Source organism: Grammomys surdaster, unplaced genomic scaffold, assembly GCF_004785775.1.
Source record: "Grammomys surdaster isolate TR1022 unplaced genomic scaffold, NIH_TR_1.0 191, whole genome shotgun sequence".
NCBI lineage: Eukaryota > Metazoa > Chordata > Mammalia > Rodentia > Muridae > Grammomys > Grammomys surdaster.
The window spans coordinates 344,173-370,778 of NW_021604636.1; the positions used below are offsets into that span (position 1 = coordinate 344,173).

Here is a 26,606-nt window from a genome sequence, read left to right on the forward strand (position 1 = left end):
GAGTGCTCAACAGAACCAAATACAAATAAGTGACTAGAACCTCCTTACATCTCTGAATACGCACTTCTTTCAGTCTGCAATGCCCATATGTAAAGATATTTGTATTGAAATGTTATGTTTTACATTTCCAAGTAGATTTTTTAATGAAGGATATGGATTCTTCCAACTTCACATATATCTTCATATTTATCCTTTCTAGATACTGACGTTAGTCTAATCTGAGGTAGACCAGAGGGAAAACAGTGCATTGAGTTTCTTCAGATCTAAGAGACCTCTTTGTCTTTCTTATAAGCTTGCGTCTAGAAGTGGAAACCAAAGGAGGTTGTTCAGTTGCATTGCTTTGGTTATTACAGAGATCAGACTAATGGAAGGTTAGATATGGAACCAAGAGGGCAGGGAAATGTATGGGTTTTACTGCAAGATGAAGAAAATGCAGAGCAGGAGGCATGGCTTTCATTTTCTAGTGATTTATTCTACTCCCTGGATGAAGGGTCAAATGATGTTTCTCTTTTCCTTTGGCTTGAATCTGCCTTCTCCCACCACTGAGGGAATCTGATATCATGCCCTTACAGGGCAGTCAGTTAATCATTGGCCAGTAAGCATTATGGGGGACAAATTAATAATCATTGTATTCAGTTATGCTTTTCTTGGAAAGAGAAGGAAAGAAAAATACTAGAGAAACCCTCAATAAGTATGCTATCCTAAGAAGTGATAATCTGACCTTATTTCTAAAACTAGAAATAAAACAATTTGTGCCATTTTATTGCTGGCATCCGAATTAAGAAAAAAAGCCCCATATGGCCATCCTGCTCAAGAAGCCAGCTTGTCTGAAAATATTCCACATGCAGTAATCATTATATAAGTTATCTTTAGGAAGTTAGTGGCATATACTGCACATCTTTGCCAACACGCCTAACCACAGTGATCTGAACATAAAAATAGATTAAAATGAATACAGTCCAATATGATGAAGGAATTAAAATATCACAACTAGTCTAATGGCACTCAATTTTTTCTACTTAACTCAGATAGTGGATTTTTAATTATACTTCTAAGTTAGACATGATGGAACAAGTTAAATCCCAGTGAGTCAGAAAGCCCTTGATTCTGATACCTGAGCTACATTATGGAATTTTATTTACTTTCTACAATATATATTTGATTACTTATGGAGTTTGTGTTAGAGCACATTTATTCCCAGTTTTCTCATCTTGTTCATCTTGCATCAGCATGTAATTCACTCTAGAAAAAAATTCCGTCTCTATCAGTCTTGGTTGGACCTACTTTGAAAAGGTAGTGTACTAAAGAGTAGCTATCTGCTTTCCATCCATAATTTGTGATTTCTAGTCTTCCTCTGGCAATTAGTGTTTGACTTCAAATCAATTGCTTAATGTTTTTTAAAACTCTTGTTTCTTACCTACTTAATGAGACCTAGATAGTTGCCTATAGGGACTATATGTAATCATATAAAATCAAAGTGTTCAATGTAGTATCTTTCTTAGAATAAACTAAGTGTTTCCTCTGTCTTTCAACTATCCAAGTATTATTGTATACCCTGCATAAAGGTAGATGAATTCATAGATTTATAAAATGTGTATAGATAGGCAGATCTGGTAAATAAGAAAAGTTATAAACACCAACATTAGTATGTAGCAAATATAGGACTTCGTTCTGATGTATTTAAATTTCATGCTTACATTTCATTTCTTAAAACATATCTCATTCTTTCTACCATGATGCACAAACCAAAGAAGACACAAGCATAAAATATTGGGAAATTTAGAGCTAGAATTTTAGGAAGAAAATATTCTACACATATGACTATATTGCAGAAAAAAATATAAAAGAGAAAAATATTTGGTAAATGTATATGATATTTAAAATTTTGTTTTATTGGGGTGTTGGCATTAGATAATGAACCCCGTTTGTACAAGCAGGCACCACAAGCGTCATATGAAAATAGATTCACAGAGACAACAAGAATGTAATATTTGAAGGATGGCTCATGCTTTCCTCCAAATGACTCTTCATGTTCTGTCCTACTTTATGTATTTTAAGAACTATAAACTATCACTACAATAGTGCAAAAGGATTGTTCACTGTTCCCCACAAGCAGGGAACTTTGTATCCTTGCCCTGAAATAGACTAAATGACAATATACAGATTCCTATTCAAGTCCACTTGGCCTGTATCTACCTACTAAAGAGAACTGTATGCCATTCTTTATATATGATTCATCATATATTGTTTGTAATGTTATTTGCTAAGTAGTCATGTACTTTAAATATTACATTGTAAAGAAAGTATATGCTAAGTAATTAGATGTTGTATATGATTAGTTTGGCTACGAACATTCCCTACTTTGTTTCTGAAATACTACACAAACTGCTACTTCATTATGATTTTCTTAAAAGTTTTAGTCTTATCTCTCTAAATCATGCTTCTTGTGTGTTCCTGTGTCTTATGAGAAGGCTTTTGTCTTCTTACTATTTCTCATTGCTAGAAATTGAATCTTGAGAAACAAGAAGTCAATATGTTCACCTCAACCATAAAGGGATTGTGGGAAAATCTATTTATGATGAAAAGAAAGTGTTATTTTGTCTTTTAAATAGATTAAAGTACCTTCCTGTACCCCTAGAGTGTTTGGGATCTCTAGAACACACAGAAAATGACATTTTGAACAAACATAAGTCATTGGTAGATGGAATTACCTGTATGTATTATCTTAAAATGTGTCTTTTTCTAGGATGAACAAGCATCTCTCACAGGCTTGGGAAACCTTACACTCAGCTTTTCTGTTTCAGTATCAAGACAACCATCAGCATCTGTAATGATTATGTTTTTGATCTTGTGGTCAAATTAAAGAATTACTTATAGAAGAGGCATTTTTAATTTGCTTGTAGTTTCAACGTCTCTGTTCATCATGGTGAGGAAAGCTTGGTGAAACTGAGTAGTTCATATCAGCATCAGGAAATGGAAAACTGGTGTACAAGAAGAGCTCATGGCAAGACACAGGGAGCCCCCACTCACATTTCCAGTGACCTATTTCTCTTAATAGACTCTACTTCCCAGTTTTCATTCCCTCTGTTAATATTAAGACTCTGTCAAGAGATTGATCCATCCAATAGCTCAGAGTCTTTGTAATCTAATTGTCTCAGGAAGCTTTGTGACTGAACTCAGGGTTATATTTTACAAATCTGCTCTCAGTTTAATTACATTGACATGATGAACTAAAAAGGCATTCAATGATGAGAAATAAGCAGTTGTTAAGTAATAGAGACAAAACTTGAATAATTTGGAGTTTGGATGAACATCTTCCTGAAAAGCCTATGCTTAAAGTTGTCTGAATGTAGGTAGAAATTAGCAGACTAGTAATTTACCATCTAGTACCTGGAGCAATGTTTGTGCTAAGAGCACATAGGATCAGCAGAAATCTCATCCCTTTTAAGAACTTTCCCAATTCTTTACTCTCCCTTAACTTTCACCTCTCTGTTAAGAAAACAATCTGAAATTTATTCTATTGAAGTTTAATAAAAGGTTCCAAGTCCCCAAATTGTATGTCTCATTAACTTAGCAGTGCTATGGTGGCTGTTTCTTCAACAAATAACACACTTCCTTTGAAAAGTAAAATGTACTTAAATCAATCCAATTTTGTTTTAAAGAAATCCATTCCCTTAATTTGAAGAAACTTTTTAATGATTAGAAGTTTTAATCTAAAAATGTTTTCTCTGTCATGTCCACAAACTTCACTGTACTTTGATATTTTTTTCTTTTGAACTTAATGACTGATAGACTTAGTCAAAGCAGGAAAACCGTACTGATTCCTAGGATTTCTTTGTTGTACACTATTTGGAAAAGCTAGGCAATCAGGAGAAAATGAGTATATGAGCATAAACACACACACACACACACACAATATCACACACACATAAATAATACAGTATTGCTTTTAAACACCCTGTTACTCTGGAAGTCATTTCATTCTTTTAAAGCACTAATGTGCTCAGGAAAACTATACACAAAGCATTGAACACATCCAACACAATATGGCTATTATATTAGATCCTCTTGGATAGGATGATAGAACTACTAATGGAAAGCAGAACTGTACAGAATCTCTTGTGGGATATTACTTTTCTTAAAAGCTGTAGGCTGTATAACAAAATAAGAGGTAATTGGCATGCTGTTCCAGTGTGTGCATTGTCAAGATTGCATTCTGATTATTGTCTCCATTTGGGGAAAGAGACAATATGTATAAAATAGAGCCCAGATTTTTTAAAAAAACTTAAAACAAAAATGTTTATAAATTAAAAAATGATCATTTATTTTATTTTTAATTAAAGGTTTTATATAATATATTTTGATAACATTTACTCCTTTACCAACTCTTCCTAGATCTTGCTCATTTCCATATCTACCCAATTTTATATTCTTTCTCTCTTAAAAAACACAGCCAAAGTAGAACAAAATGGAAAATATAAACTCCACAAAACCACAAAATACAAAATGAAAAACCAAATAAACAGATAAAAGTCCTATCATACACACACACACACACACACACACACACACACACCAAATGAAGCAAAACCAAATTAAAAAAAAAACAATCCAAACTCAAACAAACAAAAGCAAGAAACACAAACCCTTAAAAGTTCACAACCATACCATTGAGTTCAATTTGTATTGGTCAATTACTTCTGGCCACCAGGTCTGCCTTAGAGTTTAGTTGATATACACTGTGACACTTAATTGAAAAAAAAAAACCCTATTTCCTTTGTTGGCATGTATCAAATTGCAGATAAAGTTACAATAACTCCAGTGTATCAACTTGCAATTAACCAAGTGCTGGATAAATCTCCCCTGACACACTTAACACGACCTAAATACACTTTGCATCTGACTGCAGTTTGTAATTTCAACAGAAATCTATGTTGTCAGATCCCTGATGCTACAGTGGTATTAGCCTCAGTCTAAAGAGTGGAAATGAGTTGATAGTCTCCTCTGCTTAGGATCCACAGGGAATACAAAGTTACTAATTCTCACCTGCTTTTATTTTATATATAGTTATTAATCGTTAAAGCTATGGCCTTTGCATTTTCTTCTTAGTTTCAAATCCCAATCATTAAAGTAGGCAGTAACACAGGGCACTCTGTATTTGTGGCTTCATTCACTCCTGTCTTTACAGGAAAAAGTAATCAAAGTTAGTGTTTAGATACTATCTAATTGAAACTGTACTCTGCCATGCCTATTCAGACAGCTCCACTCATGAACACCTTATTTAACTAACGAATTCAAATAAAATGTTTCTGGATTCTTGATCTTTAAACGCATGTGTAGTAGAAGTCAAAGGAAGAAAAGATAAGAAGTGAAGAAGGAAGTATAAGAAGCAGCAAAAGTTATCATGTATTGGACTACATACATTTTCATGTAAGGTCTTCATATATTTACAACTTTGTATATTTTAACTAATATGTTTTGATTTTTTTGGCACCAAAATCCTTGGGTGGTTCTCTTCAACTTGGTTTGCTTTCCCACTGCATTAAGGCAGTGGCCCCAAAGGGAATCTTATTCTGTAAACCTAAGTCTCCTTTTTGTTTTCTTTTTAAAGGTATTTTTAATGCCTAAGATACTTAATGATAATGCTATCTTTCAACTGCTTGCCAACACAATATCACCTATTTCATAAATTGATGATCTGTAGGTTAATCGTCTCTACTATGATTTCATGTCAATAATCTCAATTTCATCTGTTTTCAAAATGGCAGCACAGATTTTTAATTACAACGGTTGGCCAGTGATCAGAAATTCTTTTTAAGTTGCCTTTCTGTGAGCACGGAGCATGTAAAAACTATTTCTAGAAGGCAAAAGCAGGTGTTTTTCTACCAGTGAGTGGCAAAGTTATCCAGTTTTATAGAGCAAGTTATTAAATTCTTAGTATTACTTGGAACTAAAGTTCCCTCCAAGAAGCAAACTGTTATTTCAGATTAAAATAGCCAGTTTACAACTACTTAAAATGTTCTGTGACACATACAGTGGATACTCTGAATTACCTTGAAATAACATTACAAAATCTAATGCCTACAGTTTAATGGTGTTCATTGTTTCTTTTCTGTTCTTCTTTTTGTTGTTTTGTTTCACAGAAAATATATCTTAAATTCTGCAGTAGAACTTATTAAGAAAATCAGGAAAGCTATGTAAAATCTAAAACAAAAGATTCTAGAAGATAGTACATACAAATGTCAAGCTTGTGAAAATGTGAGTCTCCCACAATAAAATCCAACTTTTCAACCAAAATTTGGCATGCGCAAGTATGGGGGAAATGTGTACACTACATGAACAGGTGAAAATTAAAACTGAAAAAAAGAAAAGGTTGAAGGGAAACTAAACCTAGGAAATATTGGGCTTCCTGCCGTATTTAAGTTTTGCCAGATTTTTTTTCACGTTCTTATATAGTCACAGAGTGCTGTAGAAACATCTTGCTAATTAAAAGTTCAAACACTGCCATGTCTTCATTGTTATTCTCAGCTCCGTAGTCCTGAGTGTTAAATACTGAGATGCAAAGCTAGTAAGTGTGGCTGTGCACATTCATGTAAGTTTACACCAAGCTTTCTCTGGAGGTCCAAGGACTCAGAAGCAGCGTTCTCCTGGTCTGTGAGTTTTGGGGTTTGAGGGCTGTTCTAGGATACACTTAAGTTGCATGCTTGCTAAGGAAAGAAGATCAGGCACAGACCACTAAATCACACTCATTATCAGTGCAAGGTCTGAGGACTATGTGATAAACCCCATGAACTTGAGTGTCTAAAAGAAAGAATCACAAGAGAATTTAAAAATATCATACACACACACACACACACACACGCACACACAAACGCACACATACACACACAAATTTATGTAATTTTAGGCTTGAGCATATAGTTGTTGAGAGGCTTATACTGAACAGAAATAAAACACTCAGACAAGTATCTAAACACATACACTCACACATGCACACTCACATGTGCGCGTGAGCATGCGCGCGCGCGCGCACACACACACACACACACACACACACACACACAGAGACATGGCACCCAACTGTGGATAATCTATGGAGTTCCATTATTTCTGAGATATAGTTTCCATCAAGTCTATTTCACCCATTATTACTCCTACAATCCACCATTAGCATTTCATATATTGTGTGGCTCAGATAAGATGTCTTTTATAAGTCTCATCATCTGAATACTTGTTCTGTAAGTGGTTATTTGAGAGAGGATTAGAATCCACTGCTTTGCTGGAAGAGGGATGTTGCTGGAGGCAGCTTGGTAGTTTCCAGGGACTCACATCCTTTTCTGCTGGTTCTCTCTGCTTCCTGCTATTGTTTAGGGTGGGAGTTCCCAGCTGCTGCTCCAGACAGAGATTCTAATTCACTGCACCCATTAGCCCCAAATAAACGTTTTATTCTCTAAGTTGTGTTGGCCATGGTGTTTTATCCCATCAATTAAAATTAAGCCAGCAGGGCTTGCTTTTTTCCCCCTTTTTATTTCTCACAAATTTGTTTCTACTCTCAATTTTTCCAGTTGTGGAGTTGTCAGAAATAATGATGACTATAGTAAGAATTCAATGAAACCTGAGTAAAATTATTGTTGTTTAATCGGCATACCTATAGTCATGTGATCTTTTATTTAATGTTAAGGGCCTTCACAGACACATTTGTACACACTGGCATGAGTTTGGGAATGGAACATACTCAGGAAATGTTGACAGAATGTAGTAGAACTTGGTTTAAGTGAGGTAGACAGTATAAAACTGTGGGGCCAGATGAGACGTGTGAATGGGACGGTAGCTGTGACAGCTGACAGCAGGCCCAGGATGGGTGGGTGGGGACTCGGTCTATCATGGCTACTTTAAGCACTGACAACTAATTCTGGGATTAGAAGCAGGGTACTTCTGAGACTCCTGAATTGATCTTGGCCTTTATTAAGAAGCACACCCCATTAAGGCATTGATCTGACTGTCCATCACATCTTGTCCTTCTAATTCTTGTTTATGGTTGTTTCTTTACTTTTAATTTTTTTTTTTTAAAGATTTATTTATTTATTATATATGAATACACTGTAGCTGTCTTCAGACACACCAGAAGAGGGCATCAGATCTCATTACAGATGGTTGTGAGCCACCATGTGGTTGCTGGGATTTGAACTCAGGACCTCTGGAAGTGCAGTCAGTGCTCTTAACCACTGAGCCATCTCTCCAGCCCTACTTTTAATTTTTTATTGAAAATTTTATATTCATATTCAATGTATTTCCACTCAATACAGTCTAAACTCTCCCTGTCTAACCTCCCTTGGGAACTTTCCATCATGTCTAACGTTATACAGAGGCTGGCATGGAGTTCTCTTTGTAATTCATTCACACTGAACATTTGGTGGTGTTTTTGCCTCACTGTAACTTTAATTTTTTCAAAGGCTACTTTTAATGATGGCTCTTAAATTCTTTAACCTCTCTTCTAGCCTGTCACCCACAAGAGGTAGTGGAATAGAAAGGTTGTAGACCTGTTTAGAAATTGTTGCTTGGAGCAAATCTCATCTGCATTGTAAGAAAATTAGCAATTTAGTTCATGGGTCAGCAGTAGTAGCTTGATCCACTTGAAAACACTTCCTGGATATACCAACAGTCTAGTTCATAGGTGTTGGGATAGCAGTAGAGGAGGCAAGACCCAGCAGGAACAGCCAGGTCTCAGCTGGATCAGCATGTGTCAGCAGGAGAGATTCAGACCAACAGGGACATCAGGAGAAGTTCTCTGCTGTGGCTCTCTCAAGAAAGCGAAGATCAGGGAAGAGGAGAGACCAAGAAGTGTTGCACAGATAGCTCTACTGTCCCCCTCACAGTCTATTGAGTCCTATTTATACTCCCTCCTAACATCATGTGTCTTCCACAGGGCCTTGTCTCACCATGTGTGTTTCCTCATCATGTGAGTCTGATTTAGCAAAATTCCACAAGAGTCCGTATCAGCTGATATCACTCTGCCAATCTGCCTGAGTCTGTGGAAGTAGCGAGAAGCCACCAGCACACTACCAGAAGTATTTGGTGCATTCCTCTCTATGGAGTCAGGACAAACGGAGCTCAAGTATGCACATCAATACATCAAGTAAGGCAGATCAATACATGCATGTCATTCGTGAAGAATCCTTCATCAAGCATCCTGTCAAGTGCTTGCTGTAGCAAAACATCCTCTCACCTGTGTCTGCTTCAGTGAAACATCCTTTTACTTGTGTCTGCTTTAGGAAAACACTACTTCACCTGCTTGCTCCAGCAAAACAGCATCTGTTACAACTGGCTTTCCAAAGAACACTTACGTTTCTACCTCACCTCAGCTTTCTAAGTATTATCATTACAGATGTAGACAAACATACCAGAAACCCCATAAGTTTCTTCCCTCTTTATCCATTTTACTCTTCTTGATTCTCTTGCCTCACTTCTGATGTCTTGTATCATTTCATGAGCTCAGTCTTTTGCTTTCTCTGACCTGGTTGACTGGATTCTGCCTTGCCTACTCTAAAACCAAACAGTCTGCTCTCCAGCTTTCTCCATTAGTTCCTCGTTCCTGAGTGAGTATTCTCTCATCTATCTTTCACTTAACGTGCGTGGGTCTAAGACAGAGAAACAGAGGCCAGCGAAATGACAGGAGGTGCACCGGAAGTGCAGACTGAGGAAGTGTAGAACGCCCTGAGCGTAACTCTCATTCACCATTGTGATTGAAGAGTAGAAGGTGTAAAAAATTGAAAATATGTTCTCAGAACTTGTTTGCAGCACGACAACTAGGTCAACATATTGACAAGGTCCAGTGTGGCTGTGGGTGGCTGTGGGTGGCTGTGGGTGGCTGTGGGTGGCTGTGGTGGTCTCAATGAGACTGGCTCCCACAGTCTCATAGATTTGACTGTTTTGTCACTGCGAAGTGAAACTATTTGCAAGGATTAGGAGGTGCGGCCTTGTTAGAGGAAATGTTCACTGGAGGTGAGCTTTTAGATTTTTAAAATTCAAACCTAGCCGAGAGTGTCTCTCTTCCTGCTGCCCACAGATCTAGATGTACAACTCTCAGAAACTTCTACAGTGCCATGTCTGCCTGCATGCTGCCATGCTTCTCACTATGATGATAGAGGACCAAACCTCTGAAACTGTAAGCAAGCCACAGTTAAATGCTTTCATTTACGGAAGTTGCTGTGGCCATGGTGTGTCTTCACAGCAATAGAACACTAACTAAGACTGTGCATGGTTCCTCCAGAGGAAAGATTAGAGTCACTGGGGATAAGGTTGGTGAAGAGTTTAGTTTTTTGAAGTAATGTGATGCTGATACCAAGAATAACAGAGAGGTTTTATGTTTAAAGTGCTGGGATAATTACAATAGAAAGAGGGCACTTAATAGCTTTCTGCAACTCCAGAGAGCACAGAAATTTAATTTGAACTGAAGAGTGTGTCTGGAAAAGCAAGGATAGTGTTAACAACAGAACAACATACTCAATCAGGTAGACAATTCTCTCTCAGAAACAGGTTCCCGGAACATTGCTAGTTTGAAAGTTAAGCATACTTTCAACAGAGAAAACCTAAAAAAAAGTTAAGCAACAGAGAAACCTACAACTTTGATATTTTTACCTTGCTCCCTGGGAGCATACTAGCAGTAATTACTATGTTACAATAATGACACTATTAAACACTAACCTTGATATGAAAGACCAAGTCTCATGCAGTACTTAATATGGTAGTTACAAAATGTGGTCAACTTACAAATATGTGTATAACTGTCCTCAGAGTAATGCTGTGAAAAAACTATACCAGCAACTAATCTTCATTAGGTAATGCCTAGAGCTGTACATTGGCTCAGTATCAACAGTTTGTAAAGGCAAGAAACAGAATTGCAACCCATGGAGCTGGTGGGAAAGTTCATGATTGACCTGTGAGGGTAAGCCCATTAGCATTTCTCATCTTCAGAGTAATGTGATATGAACTTCACTAGAGAGTCACAAAGCTTATGTGACTCTGGTCAACAACTGAAGGAACTTCACACACATTAAGGATGGTCAGAGTTCTCGAATAAAGAAACAGAAGTCTTTCATAAATAAGAATTTTAGAAAGCAATGGTGAGAGATTAGGATGGAAGAGAGAGGAAATGAGGAAGAAGAAGAAGAAGAAGAAGAAGAAGAAGAAGAAGAAGAAGAAGAAGAAGAAGAAGAAGAAAGAGAGAGAGAGAGAGAGACTAGCATATTATGTACAAACATTTTCTAACTCCTACAAACATTTTCTTACTTCAAGTGACAAAATGCTAAGATTGCATACATAAATTCAATTTTATATACCTTCCCTGGAATTCCTTTTCATATATACCCTTAGAAGAATAATTCTGTAGGAATTGTCTTGATAACATTAGTGTTTAAGTCTTAACACAAATATTTACATGAATGTCAGGCTCTCTTATTATTATACCAAAATAACAGGATTGATTATTATTATTATTATTATTATTATTATTATTATTATTATATTGTAGATACTGGTTATTATTTGAGCATCACCCATAGCTCTTTGAACAGCCAAATTATTTTTGATCAAGAATATGAAAAAATTCAGAAAAATGCAGACACATAACAGTAATGAATCGAGATTATAGTGACTCCAGAATGAGTCAGTGGCTGAAAGCGGACATGCTCACACAACTCTATCCCTAAAAATAAATGTTTTGCATTCCTACAGGACATGATGGGCATCGTCTATTAAAGAAATCGTGGCTCTCATGGGGCACTGCCTTTTTTATGAACACCTTGGGGAGGAGCAACACAGAGAAAGTTCCACACACTGGTTTGCCAGTGGCTTTCTGTTATCATCTGCTGCACTTTTTGTGTTCCTATGGTGATTCTTGCTGGGTCTTGCCTAGCAGAGAAACATCCACCTCCTACCCTTTGACCTCTGAAGTATGCAGGGACATGTGTGTCTCTGTATGCAACAGAACTAGGAAAAGTTTGCAAATGCAATTGAGAACCTTTACTAATATGAAGGAACTCATTATAATCCCTCCACGTTGTGGAATACGCCCATTTCACTAGAACAATTGGTTAGACATGCATAACTTCAAAAATACCAAACACACACATCATTAGAGGAGCTTTAACTTTACAAAAATATTTTTCACTGTTTTCCTGACATATTTAATTATATAGTTGCTTGTTCATATGCTTTTGATTATCTGAGTAAATGACTTAGAAGTTAGTTAACATAAATCTGAATTCTTATGTTAGCGTTGACTTATAAGAAGTAAGTCACAAATGCTGCTGCTGTTAGAGTTACAATCATGACTCTGTTCATCCAAACCCTGGGTTCTTCAAAATATTAAGCCTACCTCCAACTAGGTTCAACACAGTTAGATTCTTATAAATAAAAAGCAAAAATAACAATTGCTATCTGAACATTATTTTATATTCAATCTACCCTTATTGAACTTCTGACAAACACTGAACATGTGGTTGGAAGCTATACTATTCATCCATGTCTTAAAACACACTAAAATTGTGACATAATTATTAAATCTAGTAATTACCATGTAAGATCATCTATGATACCATTGCTTCATCCCAAAAGAGTAAAAGGTCCCCATGGTGAATCCTCATCCTGTGCTTATTTTATATTATATGCACACCTGAAGCACTCTGGGAATTATATACTTTTCAGCAATCAGACACATTCCAGACAATCCAGATATATTTTGTGTCTAATTAGAAAAACATGAGAGGAAAAGATGGACTTGAGAGTTTGCCAAAAAGAGCAGTGAGAAATGACACGTTTGCAAAGACAAATCAGCCATGGTGAGGGAGCAGATCTCATCTTACAGAGAAGACACACAAACACTGGGTAAAACCCAAGCATAAGATAACTGCTACTTTTTGAGTGTTTACAGCATATGTGATCATGTTTCCTTTCAGATAATTTTTTTAATTCTAGGAGAAATATGAAACACAGTATGAAAAGAAACAAAAGTCTATCATCTATCTATCTATCTATCTATCTATCCATCCATCAACCCACCCATGCACCCCCACACACACATATCTATCTATCCTCTCTCTCTGCCTCTCTCCCTCTCTCTCTCTCTCTCTCTCTCTCTCTCTCTCTCTCTCTCTCTCCACAAAACAACCAAGGCTTTATACCAAGATGTGCTTCCAAATGTGCATTCTATTGTAGGGTTACATAGGACAGGGCTGCTATGCTTCAAAGACTCCAAGAAAGAGAAGTTAACACTGGGATTACGCTGAACTCAAGAAAGGGGGTTTCTAGGATTTGTCTTGAGGCTTTGTATGGCTAACTCATTCCAGGGTCTCTGTTTCTGTACTTTAGTACTTAAGTTGTTGAACTAAACAGCCACAGGGTTGTATATTAACATAATAACTTTTCATTATTTTGGCAATATTTTAAGTAGTGCAATTACAGTAGTGAGAATTTGGTTTATTGATTGTACTTTTCCCTAGAGTAGTGGTTCTCAACCTGAGGACCCTGACACTTTTGACAAAACTGTTTCTCTAAGAATATTTGCATTATGATTAATAACAGTAACAAAATTACAGTTATGAAGTAGCAACAAAAATAATTTTAGGTTGAGGGTAACCTCAGCACGAGGAAGTTTATTAGAGGGTTGCAGCGTTATGTAGGTTGGAACCTCTGCCATAAACTATTTTCAAGCCATCATTAAGATTCACAAAATTTTAAATGCCATTGAATATAAACTTATTGCCACTTCATGTATCAAAACTAACACAGTATTATATTTACTGATTTTAATAAAATGAAATGTTTGCTACTTTCATGTCCTAATTTTTCTTGCCTGTTATGTCTTTAAGGATACAAATGGAAAAACTCTCAGTAGGGGGGAGTAAATTTGCAAGAGATGGATTCCAATGGGGACAGATGATTTTTTTTAAGTCTGCAATTTGCAGTAGAAGGACTTGGTATAGACATTTATCATATACTTTGGAACAAATATATGTTCTTTTATTTTTTGGTTCTTGGCATTGACTCCTTTCTGGAGTATACTTGGTGATGCTGTTTATGGCCTTGCCTAAGCACCTGGGTCGGAGAGTGGTACCTGACTTCAGGATGGCAACAGCTTGCTCAGAAATGCAATCAAGGAATAAAAAGATGAGTACATTCTGACCCTTTTGTACCTCTGCAAAAGGGAGAGAGGCCGCAACCTGAGTTCTTCCATAGAAATCCCTAGTGAAAGAAAGGACTAGTTTCAGGGCTAGATAATAGGAGGAAAACTATGAAAGACTTAAGTTCAATTGCTCACATGGAGGATATAAAGTAGTAGAGATAAGGACAGTCAAATGGTTAACAACTTTGAGATATACCAATGAAATATATTCCATATCCCCCATATATATTTAATATATTGAATGCAAAATATATTTAGTATTTATGTTAAATTTCAATAATCATGATAATATATATCATGGTTCCAGCTGGTATCCAAGGCAGATTACTGATCTAGTCTATAGCTTCGAGAAAATTTGCTAAAGTGAAGCAGTAGTGCCAGAATTGGGTCGAGTCTGTGGGATGTCCCGTGAATTTAGGGTAATAGAAAAACTGTCTGTCTTTGAATGTTCCCAAAAACAAAGAAATAAGAGATATTTGAAGTGATGGTTTATATATGACTGGCCCAGGGAGGAACACTATTAGGAGGCATAGCCTTGTTGGAATAGGTGTGTCATTGTGGATGTAGGCTTTAATATCCTAGTCCTAGCTGCCTGGAAGCCAGTATTCTGCTAGCAGCCTTCAGATGAAAATGTAGAACTCTCAGCTCCTCCTGCACCATGCCTGCCTGGATGCTGCCATGTTCCTGCCTTGATGATAATGGATGAACCTCTGAACCTGTAAGCCAGCCCCAATTAAATGTCCTTATAAAAAAAAAAAGAAAAAGAAAAACTGTCTGTAACTGGAAAGGATACATGGTTTCGTTCTTGGCTTGAAACCTTTTTGGAGCATACTTGGTGATGCTGTTTATGGCATTGCCTAAGATCCCAGGTTGGAGAGTGGTACCTGGCTGTACCACAGGATGTATGCTTTATAAGCAGTATCAGGAAATGGAAAACAAAACACATAATGCAACAATATAAAGACCATGTATTCACATAGAATAAATCAGTGTTCTAGACAAGGCTTTCTTGGATCTGAAAAGGGTGAAGTTGATCAACACTCTGCATAGGATGAGTGCATCAGATGAATAAACCAATTTCTCTTAAATAAATGAGAAAAGCAAATTACAACTTAATTAAATTTCAAAGGGTAACTTTAATATTTTTAAAAGACTGGATGAGATTCAAATAAAAACAGGACATGGTAATTATATTAAGCCCTATCTCACACAGATTGTTAATAAAAAAAGCTTAGAACCATATTGAATTTTCTTATTGTCAACGCTGACTTATAAATTATAGACTTCTTGCTATCAAATAGACTTTAGTAGATTCCTTTAATATATAAACTGATGACTCTCTATTTGTGTTGTGTGTTGTATGTTCTGGTGTGTGTGTGTGTGTGTGTGTGTGTGTTTGAGAAAGACAGAGAGAGAGAGAGAGAGAGAGAGAGAGAGAGAGAGAGAGAGAGAAAGGACCCAGGTAGATGTGGGTAGAGAATATCAAACTCAGACTTGAAATTCTTCCATCAAGCTTAGTAGTTTTTAACTAGGTAAAAACAAAGCTGCTACATAGAAGTTTTAAATTTTTTCAAATTCAGCAAATTCAGAGTAAGAGTTGAAATTCTGGTATGGATTAAACAGCAGGGATAGAACTTTTGTAAATAACAACAAATTATCTATTGAAGTTGGTGAACTTTCTCGGCAAAAGCAGACCTGCATAAAGGCAGCCTGCCTGTTCTCTGTAAGCACAGGAGACAGCAGGCACCTGTGCTGATATTTTTTTCAGGAACTTATTCTGAAGCAATGGCTCCCGTGTTCATTTGAGAATGTCGACTTTCATTTTTCAGGAACTCGAGGGAAGCGGCACCTAAAAGATGCCCAATCCTGTATGAAAGAAACCCCATTTCATCTAAAAGCCAGACTGTGTCTTCCCTCCAAGCAGTGGGCCGTTTGCCACATTGCAGCCATGTGAAGCTCTGAGTGATATTTAAAAGCGGATCTAGTTCTTAGCTGATGCGTTGATACCAAGAAGGGAAAATATTCACATATCAAGTGAAGAAGCAGAGAGATATTCAAACATACAATGCAGAGTTTCTGATTTCTGCTCCAGCCTTTTCCACTCTCTTTTATATTGTCTAAAACTATCAACAGGTGTGCTTTCATTTGAAAAGAATCCATAACTCTGACTAGAGTTGAAGTAAATATTTTACTTGTCTTTTGACGCGTTAACACACAATTTTAAAATCTTTCAAACAACCAACAGCTCATCAGTGACCAAATTGAGCTCTGGTAAAAATAAAATATCTTTCAGTTCAGCACCAGCTGGCTAAATTTAAACCCTGCATTATGCAATCTTAAAGTGTCCTTGCTTTTCCACCGTGTCTTGGGAGAATCTCTGATACTGTCACTCCCAAATCACTTCAGTGTCTTAACATCCAAACAGCACAACAGGACCAAATTAATGTGTTCACGGACAATTGAAGACAGAAAAAAATCCATTTGAAAGTGTATACAGGGCATGATACCGTCAAAGCGCTATCTCAGTATCCTCTATTTGTGTTTGCAGTTACCATAATTAAGGCTGGCAGATCCAACTGGCAGTGCTTTCCTTAATTCTGAAAAACATGGAAGAACCTAATTCTTTAATCCTTAACTCCAGTAAGACTCCCAGAGGACATAAGCCCACAGCTAGAGCAAGAACAACAAAGTCAAACTAAGACTGAGAAGCAGTAACTTGCCTGCTTTTCTCTGAGTATGCTGAAACACTTGAAAATATTTCAGGCTCCTTCTTTTCCTCATCAAATTTCATGAAATATCATTCACATTTCTTAATCTGTATTTTTTATCTTGGTGCACATAAGAGAGAAAGCTCTTTTCAGTTTCCCTTCTGGCTGTAAATTGTAGGATAACTTTTAAGTTGTGACTTGTTACTAAGCTCATTATTCTTTAATATTAAACATGAAAATAATTTATTGGAGAGAGATTAACATATGAGGTCCTAAATTTCATATCCAACAATGCTAAGCACAATTCTAAGGACAAATCCAACCTGATCATTTTCCTTTAGATGATGACAATTTATTCTCAGTCCTCACTGCTCCTCAGTAAGAGTAGAACATTTTATAACCTTGGCACACATGCGATTATAATACACATACCTTTGTACCAGAAGTGACCCTAGCCCCGTAGAAATGCTCTATGGATTTACAACTCTTCACTTGGAAGGCTCCTCCTTGTTTGAAATACAGCAAATTTCCCAGTCCCCTGAAAGCAACCAGCAGAGTGGAGACCAGCTCCACCGAAGAGTCTATGGAGTAAGTAGACAGGGCTGCTGAATTTATTTTAGCCCTGTGTCCAAAGGATGCAAACTAGCACCTATTTTTAGGAACTGAGCTCTGTATAGGTGTGGCTTGAGTCAAGCACTCTTTTCAGAAGTGAGTATCTGAGCTCATACTGCTTAGGACTGTCCTGGGCAATGTGTGCATGGCTCTTACACATGTGCAGTCACTCAAACTCCCTTCCCTAGCTACTACAGACTTCCTAACATAGTCTGAGAAATAAATTATAAAAAAAAATACAAGAGTTATTTAAGCCTTCAATTGCTTGCATTTAAAGCATACTTTTACTCATTTAAGAGTTAAGTATTTGAAAACAAAACACACAAAAAGTAAGTCTTATTTATTCTGTTGGGATTGTGATAATTAACTTGAAATCTTTGGACAGAATGTTGATTTTTGTTTTATTTTCTTTTATATGAGAGGTGGGAATTCGCTGTGTGCAATGGACTGGCAAGGAATTTGGGCTCCTCCTACTTCAGATTCCATAGGCTGGAATTATAAGAGGATAACCCTAGAATCATTATAATTTTTAAATTTTCATATTCTTGATATGAAAAGCAATGATTGATTTTCAAGTCTTCCCTCATAAAGCAAACCCATACTGTAGTGTATAGGAGGAAAGGGAGTATTTATTTTATTTATTCATTCATGTATTTATTTATTGGTGGCAGAAGGGAAGGAAGAAAGGAATAAGAGGCATTGTAGAGAGAATAAAAATCATACATATTAATATTAGCCTTAAATTATTTGGCACAAGATAGAGAAGGCAAGGAAGGAGTCATTTTACGTGCTCCTGAGAGAATTTTATTACATACCATTGCCACTGTACTGATTTCTCAGCACACACCCTGCTAGACCAGTGGAGACAGATAGAAGTTAGCTGACATTATCCTTCAGGTCCAAACTGCCACCATCTAACACATTCTAAGTAAGTACTAGGAGTCCTGCTCACCAACCTTTTATCTCTTCTATAACTACCCTAGAGTGGTGTCCTGTGTGTGTATAGCTGGACACACAACAAACCCAAATAAAGGAAACTGTAACTTGAAGGAAGCATCTTACATTTACACTGTTAATTGCACCCAAAACACAAGTAAACTTACAATCATATTATGCCCCAGGAAGATAAGCATATATGTTTTTCATATACAATCCAAGTTTTTAATACAAGTAGTACAACTAGAGATATTCCAACTTATTATCTCTCCAAAATTGTTTATACAATGATCCTGAATATTCCATAAGATTTTCTTGTGTAATGTATTTCAAGATTTACTGACCAGTATGTATGGTCACTGCTAGGCATGAGGCCATCTGAAATTTAAATTATTAATATTTAATGAAGATTTTAAAATTCAGTTCCTCGCCTGTACTAACTACATCTCAAGTACCCATTCTGCAGCTGCAACATGTGTTTCTGCATTGAGAATGTGTTTATCACTTGGAAGGTTCCCCTGACCATTGCTCAGGGTCTCAGCACAGGTTTACACCAACTGTGTTCTGTTACCTGGACAAGTTGGACATTCATACACACTCTGATATATTCATCTTTGATTAAATTAGAGTAAGTTCAAGAGTATTTATATGGTTGTTACCAAGATTAAATGAGATAATAAATTAATTATTGCATTTATAACATTACTATTCCAACATAATATTTCTTAGAAAATCATGTTAGTACACAGTGTTCATCAGAGATAGTATATCTAAAATCATAAGTTATGAGACTAATTCTAATATATTAATGCAGTCAACTTTATGTTTTTTATTCTTTTATTTGGTTATTGATGATACTGTTTTGCCAATAGGGTAAATTGCTCAAATATCTGATATCAGGCTTCATCATCTCTCTTACTCAAATGAACTCTTTTTTATTTAATAACTAGTTTCTTGATTTGATTCCTCAGGTTTCATTCATGTTTCTGATTTAAATACTTATACAACCTGTGAAACACCAGTGATTAGAATAAATATATTTAGTCTGATTTTAATACTCTACTGTGTATTTATGAACTGAGGTATTACACAGTATCCATTCATATGTAGAACTCTTATAATTACATATATTGGTTAAAATAATTGAACTAAAAGTTTAAAAATGAGCCAAGAAAGTTTACATACGTCACCCGAGACAGTTAAAGATAGCAGAGAGGCATGTGAATGAGATGTCACACCATTTGCCATCAGGAAAATGCAAGTAACAGCAGTGAGATATGATTGCCCAAGTGTTAAAAGGATTGATGTACAGTACATGAAAACACCAAATATCTACAAAGATTCAATGTACTGGGACTGTTCACCCACTCCCAGTAACAATGAAAAAGGGAGAGCCCTTGGGGATGATCCTTGATGGTTACTTATAGAATGAATGTATTCTTACTTATAGCCTAGCTTAAAGTTAAAATGGCACATCTACCCAGAAGCCTACAAATAGATATAAATAACATTTTCAGAGATATTTACTAAAATTTGGAATAAACTTATCTGTCCTTCACTGATCAATACAATCTTGTACAGTTAGAAATTAGAATGCCACTCAGTGCTACAGAAAGAGATTGAGGAAAATCAAATATCAAATCTAGTACAAAAATCTGCGTACTATATGGATTCAATATAGTATTCTGGAAAAAGTAATACTATGGAAAAATATAAGTAAGGGTTAAGGGAGGGCGACTAGGCTGTTATAGAAGCTCTTTTTGAATGGCATTATACTAGGGTTGTGTTTTATTATACACCTGGCAATCCCAGTGAATGTACCATATCAATATTAATGTATCAGTGTGGATTCATCAAAATCATAAGAAGTGTTCTACTCTCTTTAAGTACATTGATGATGTGGTCTATGTATGAAGAAGTAAGTGGAAAATTTTGTACACTCTCTTCAGATTTGTTATGAATCTAAAATTCTTAAAAAATGTACCTTGCAAGAAATTTAATATATGTCCTTATTTCTGTAACTTTTCCATTAAAAATAACATCTGGACTATATAAAAGGAATTTGTTGTAGATTTAATTTGTGTTATTTATATATATTTTATCTTGTTCACAAAAGGAAACAAGAATTTGACACTTATTATTTCTAATAAAACTGAAGATTAGGAAAATTTAACTTTTTCAAAGATAAAAGTTAATAATAAGCAAAAAACAATGGGCATTGATCTTAATTTTGCTGATTCCTTAGGTACACATGTTCAGAGACATTCTTTATTCTGACTATAATTAAAAAGTTCCAAACATTATTGTATGTCATGCTAATAAACTTTGCGAGGAACAGAATCTTTCCCATATTAATAAAAGATGATGTGAAGGCTTAGTGTATGCTTGCAACAGCAATACTCTGTGCAGGGCAGCAGGTAAGTCACTGAGGCCTCCCTTATACAGATATGAGGGGCCTGCTGTACAGTTGGGAAAACTATATTTCAGTTACTATATCTGAAAACTCTAGACCCAAAAGGTCCATCTAACAATTTTATAATTAAAATATGTGGTTTATTACTCAGCATGTATAACATACTTGCATACCAGTTACAACAAAACAATCTGTTTTGAGGTTTGTAGCAAAGCAATTTGTTTTGAGCAATCTGTTTGTGGGTGCCATGTTGACCTATTCAGGAATATTTTGAGCAGGAACAAAGTCTTAGAAACATAAATACTGGCTGAAGTTGATTAATTATAATCTTTACCTATTCAAGTTCAATCACATTAAAAGTATGTCATAATTTTAGAAAAGCATAATAAGGTTGCCGTGTATATATGACTCATTTAGATCATATCTCATAATCTATGTAGAGTGGTGATGTACTTGACAATACACACTAGGGACCTTCAGAGGATGAAATCAGCACTATTAATAACTGTGCCAACACACAGTGTAAGCTGGGGCTGTCTGGGACAGAGACATCTGTAAACACTTGACTAATATGCCAAATGTAGACCCTCTTGACTCACACTGTGAGTCCACATTGAGAGATTTGCAAATGATCTGTCACTCAATAAGAAAAAAATAATTTTCCTACTGAGCACTTCATAGATCATCTTGATGCTTTAAATTTGATTACACATAAATCCTCTAATAAAGAATAAATGAATGAAACCTAAAGACTATTTGAATTTGATCTATGAAAAAGAAATACTATAATGAGAAAGGTCCTTAGTTACAAATGGGAAGGAACACACATGTTGAATGTGTTTGTATTAATAGCTAATTAAAATAGAAAAAAGACATATATAATACAATGAATTGCTTGAGACAGAGGCAGTCACAGGGATGGTGGGCATGTAAAGAGGTGTGGCAATATAATTATATGAAAATTTCTCTAATATTAGAAGAGAATTAAACTTTTCCTGGATCTCATAGTTTAGTTTACAGTTTGTCTTAAGATCACTGAAGTCTTAACTAATATCCTGCTGTGTACTCAGCATGTTAATTTAACCTGCCTTTAGCTGGCACCAAACTCTGACACGATTATGGATGTTATTTTGTGCTGGCATACAGGAGCCTAGCAGCTGACTGAGACATGCAGATACTTAGAGCCAACCATTGGAGTGAGGTTGGGGACGCCTATGAAAGAATTAGGGGAAGGGTTGAATGAGCTGAAGGGGATGGCAACCCCGTAGGAAGACCAACAGTGTCAACTAACCTGTACCTCTGGGAGTTTCCAGAGACTAAGCCACCAACCAAAGAGCACACATGGCCTGGTCTGAGGGCCCTAGCACATATGAAGCAGAAGACTGCCTTCTCTGGCCTCAGTGGGAGAGGATGCACTTAATCCTGTAGCGATTAGATGTTGCCGGGAAAGGGCATGAGGAGGAGGAGGTGCCCCTTTCAGAGGCCAAGAGGAGGGGGCAAAAGGTGAAGAACTATGGGAGGGGACCTGGAGGAGGGAAACATTTGGAATCTAAATAAACAAAATAATTAATTAGAAAAGAGGACAATATAACAACCAAACTTACTTTCTAAATCCCTTGAATTTCCCATAATAATCTGGAATAACCTAAGCTAAAATATAGCTTTATTTTTATGTACTCTTTCATACCCTGATCCAGACAGCAGTGTGTATCTGTGTGTGTGTGTGTGTGTTTGTGTGTGTGTGTTGGTAATCATTTGCTAAAAGAAGCAAATGGGTTGAAAACAATCTTTTCCAACAAGTATCTGTCACAAATGTTTAAAACAGCATATAGATAGTACTTGAAAGGCTATGGCTACGTTTACATTATTCAGTGCTTTGGAATCAGAGTGAATAATTTAATCCTTTGTAAAAATTCTGTGAAATGTTTTATGAACTATCCCTCATTCTTTCCCTACGAGATGTTTTCTGTACTTCTAAATAAATATAGAACAAAGTTCGTTGTAAAACAGAGCATTAACAATCGCAGTATTGATAGTTAGATACGAGGCAACCATGGATGCACAGGACATGGAGACAGTTCATAGCCACACAACAGAAAGACTCTGGACAAGCCAGAAGCCACAAACTACAGACAGATGGAAGTCTTTGCGAGAGAAGCGGAGGATTAAAACTCGAGCTTACTCTTGGTCATATTAATCCAAGACACAGTGATGAATTTTTATTCCTTAATATTATGCTGACACATTTTGGTGTCCTCAAGGCTATCCTTAATGTAGTTAACCAGTGCAAAGATGGACATAATAGTTGAGATATGCTGAAGTTTATATAGAGTTTCCAGTAGTGGTTGTCATTAAGTGCAATAAATATCTGTAATGCTTTTGATAAGATTAGATATTTAGAGTACCCTCAGAGTGAGATAAAGACAACGTTTTCCTAAAAGAGAGAAAAAGCTTTGGACTACTCCATGTTGCTAGACCAAAAACTAAGTGTTTTTTCACCAAAGTTGCGCAATATAACTTCTGGACAATTACAAACTATGTGTTTAACACATTAGTATCACAACACTCTTGTTAACATCTACTTCCCTCTGGACAGAAATTTAGTGCATGGTTGCTAGTTTTCCAAGAAAACTTCAGAGTGTGCACGATAGAACTCTACATTAGTTCTTGTTACATACTTAGCCAATGAAAGAACACTCGCCAAGTCTTAGATAATGGTGGGCATGTGGCACAGATTTATGATCCAAGAAATGTAACAGTGTCTGCGGAAGAGAGAAATAGAAAGAAAACAAATAATTAAACCTCAAAGAAAAGAGAAAGTTTTGAGGTGAAAAACTTGAAAGTTCACCAAGATACTAAGACTTATTGTCTCTTGTAAAAGAGAGAAAAAAATCAGCAATAAGTAAGATAGTAAAAGGGAAGTGGCCGATTAAAAATGGAAAAACACTTAAGCAGATCATCCATAAACAACAGAAAAATGTAAAACAATCAAACATACTAAAAACAAGAACAAAAAAGCAAAGTAAACCTAATTCACAACCCTTGGAAAAGTATTTAACATTATTCATCAGGAGAACAAATACTAATTAAGTCTATAATAAAATAAGACTTTTTCCTACTAGGATGATTAAATACCAGCAGCAGTTATTAAAGATGATGTGAAAGATGTAGAAGAAATGAATTTCTCTCACATTTGCTGATAAAAGTGCAAATGGTCAAGGCATGGTGGAAAAGAATTCCAATACAAGACATGATAATCCAGGTCCCTCAGATCTATGTAAGATAGTTTATAACAGCTTGGCTATCAATGATAAACAAGAAACTGCCTGGTTATCAACAATCAAGAGAATGAAATAAAATTATGGTTATTCATGAAAAATCTTATTATGCTCAAAAACAAGAGGGCTGAACCAAACATATGTTACATTAGATAAATTGTAAAACCAGGAAAGAAGAATTTGACAACTGAACTTTATGGAATTCTAGAATAAGAAAAAACTGGCACAGGTGATTAGAATTCAATTGTAGTTACTTCTGACTCGAGTTTGGTTGATTGGAGGTGGGCACTAGAAAGCATTCTGAACAAAGAATCTGGCTGAAATGAGACATGCTCATGGAATTGGGTGTATGCTAAAGGCTTGGTTATCAGCTAGTGGCTCATGGAGTTTCTAATCATAGCCAAATGATGACTTCAAAGCGGAATGGATGTTTAGAGAACTCAGTGTGACTGAAGTAGGTCATTGGAGGGATGAGTTAATAGGATGTGTTTTGTCCCTAGCCCTTCCTGTCTTGTCTTTCTCCACCTTCTGTCTCCTATTGGAGATTGGGGGGCAGCTCTTTGCTCAAGCACATGTCCTCAAGGTATACTTACTGTACATTCACTAAGAATTAATAGAGCCAAATGCCAATTTCCTATAACCAGTAGAACTGTCAGTTAAAATATATTTTCCCCTTTCATTTGATTTTCTCATGCAGTGGTGAAAGTGGCTAAGACAGATGGTTATGGTTAAGGTGTTTTGTGTATCATTCATTTAGCTTACATCTCAATAAAAAGTGGATAGAAGTATCAATGTAGTAAAAAGTATGATATAAAAAGGGTTATATAACATTGAACCAATTATTTGTGTATGTGTATATACGTGTGTATGCAGTGTAGTATGTATGTGTAAATGTGTGCATTTGTGTTTAGAGGTCACGCTAATTTTGTTGCTTGCTAGTTTTCCAACCCCCCAAGTCTTGTTACCAAAGCCCCATTTTTTAAAAAATATTTCTATTGGGTTTAAAACAACATATAGACACAACAAACAGGATAAACACTTTTTTTCCAAGCAGGACATGTGGTTATTTGTCACTAGATATGACAGTATACATACACTCTAGATGAACTTACTATGGACTCTTTATTTTTTATGTCTTATTTCTCTGTTGTATTTTCAACATGAGAAAGAAGGGCCTAGCTTGTTTACAGAATGATTTATTAATCGTCTCCTCTCCAAGTTCTCATCTGTCATCCTTGCTCTGTAATACACATGCTGCAGGCATTCTGAGAGCTGTCTGACCTTTGTTAATTTATGAATAACTGGTTTTTATTTCCAAACTTCTTATAGCTTTTAAATTCTCTGTTCTAGATATTTAAGATATTTTAATGAGGAAAGTATCTCAATGACCCATGATATAAATGATAATTTGAAGTGAGTGTTATGTGCCCATCACATTCTAGGCTTATTGAAATCATCATATAATCTAACCTGTATGAGAAACAGATGCGGTAATACATGGTTTGGCTTTTCTTCTTTTAAAAACATTTTTAAAAGAAACATTCTTTTAAAAAATGAGGCTTTGATGACAAGACCTTTTACAGATTCCCAAACCCATAGTTGCTCAGTTCATTTGTATAAAATAGAAGTATTTACATACTTGTTTAATGAATAACCAGAGACCCATGAATGTTGAGTATATTGACCAATATATTTGCCCCAAGTGTAACAGTCAAAACTTGATCCAAATAGACTTACACAAAATTCAATTCTTTCAGTTATCAGAATGCCAGCATTATTCTTTGTACTAATGGAGAAAGCATTAAGGTTTGCATTATCTTTCAGAAGTAATTACATAAAATTATTTTTAAATGAGTTCATCTAAGATATAATACATTTGTATTGCTTATACTACAGCTTGGCAACCAAATGGCACAGAGCCATTAAATGTTCTTAATGTAGTAATGCACTGGTGGTCATTTCACCACTATCTGCTCCCAAGCCATGCTCTGTGGCTCAGCCTGTGAAGTCAGAACATTCCTCCTTTGAGAGAAAGTGAAAATGATAAGGATTGTGGAGATAGGAATGGGCCCTGGAAGGACACTAGAGAGAAATGGCTCTTGGTTTCTGTAGCATTTCTCCGGAAGGTCCCTGCAGTGTGAGTTGGGCACTGGCATCTGGTAGCTCTCCATGGTTGCTCCTCAGCACCCTGGAGCATGATTTTTTTAGGTTGACTCCCAGTGCAGACTCCCAGTGAAGGACTTCCTCACACAGTATGCCTCACTGAACCCTTTTGTAATGAAGCCTGGTAAAGTGACAATCGACAAGAGAGTCCTATTTTAGGTTCTGTTCCCTGTGTATGATATATTGCACGTGATCGACAATATTAATTGTCAACTTGATGGAGAATAGTATCTTCTGTGGGAAAAACCTTGATTATGTTGATAGATATTAGAAGACTCATCTTAATTGTGGAAGACACCATTCCCTGAACATGT

At 36.1% G+C, this 26,606-nt stretch overlaps 1 protein-coding gene across 2 annotated transcripts in view; it reads right to left on the reverse strand.

The window, feature by feature from the left end:
* The window catches only part of LOC114622770 (xin actin-binding repeat-containing protein 2), an 82,446-nt gene extending 64,971 nt beyond the window's left edge, over positions 1 to 17,475 (reverse strand). For both annotated transcript variants that reach the window (XM_028769258.1, XM_028769259.1), the window contains exon 1: positions 17,323 to 17,475. The gene's annotated coding sequence lies outside the window, so the exon portion shown is untranslated. The remainder of the gene's footprint in view (positions 1 to 17,322) is intronic.
* Positions 17,476 to 26,606: the final 9,131 nt, after the last annotated feature.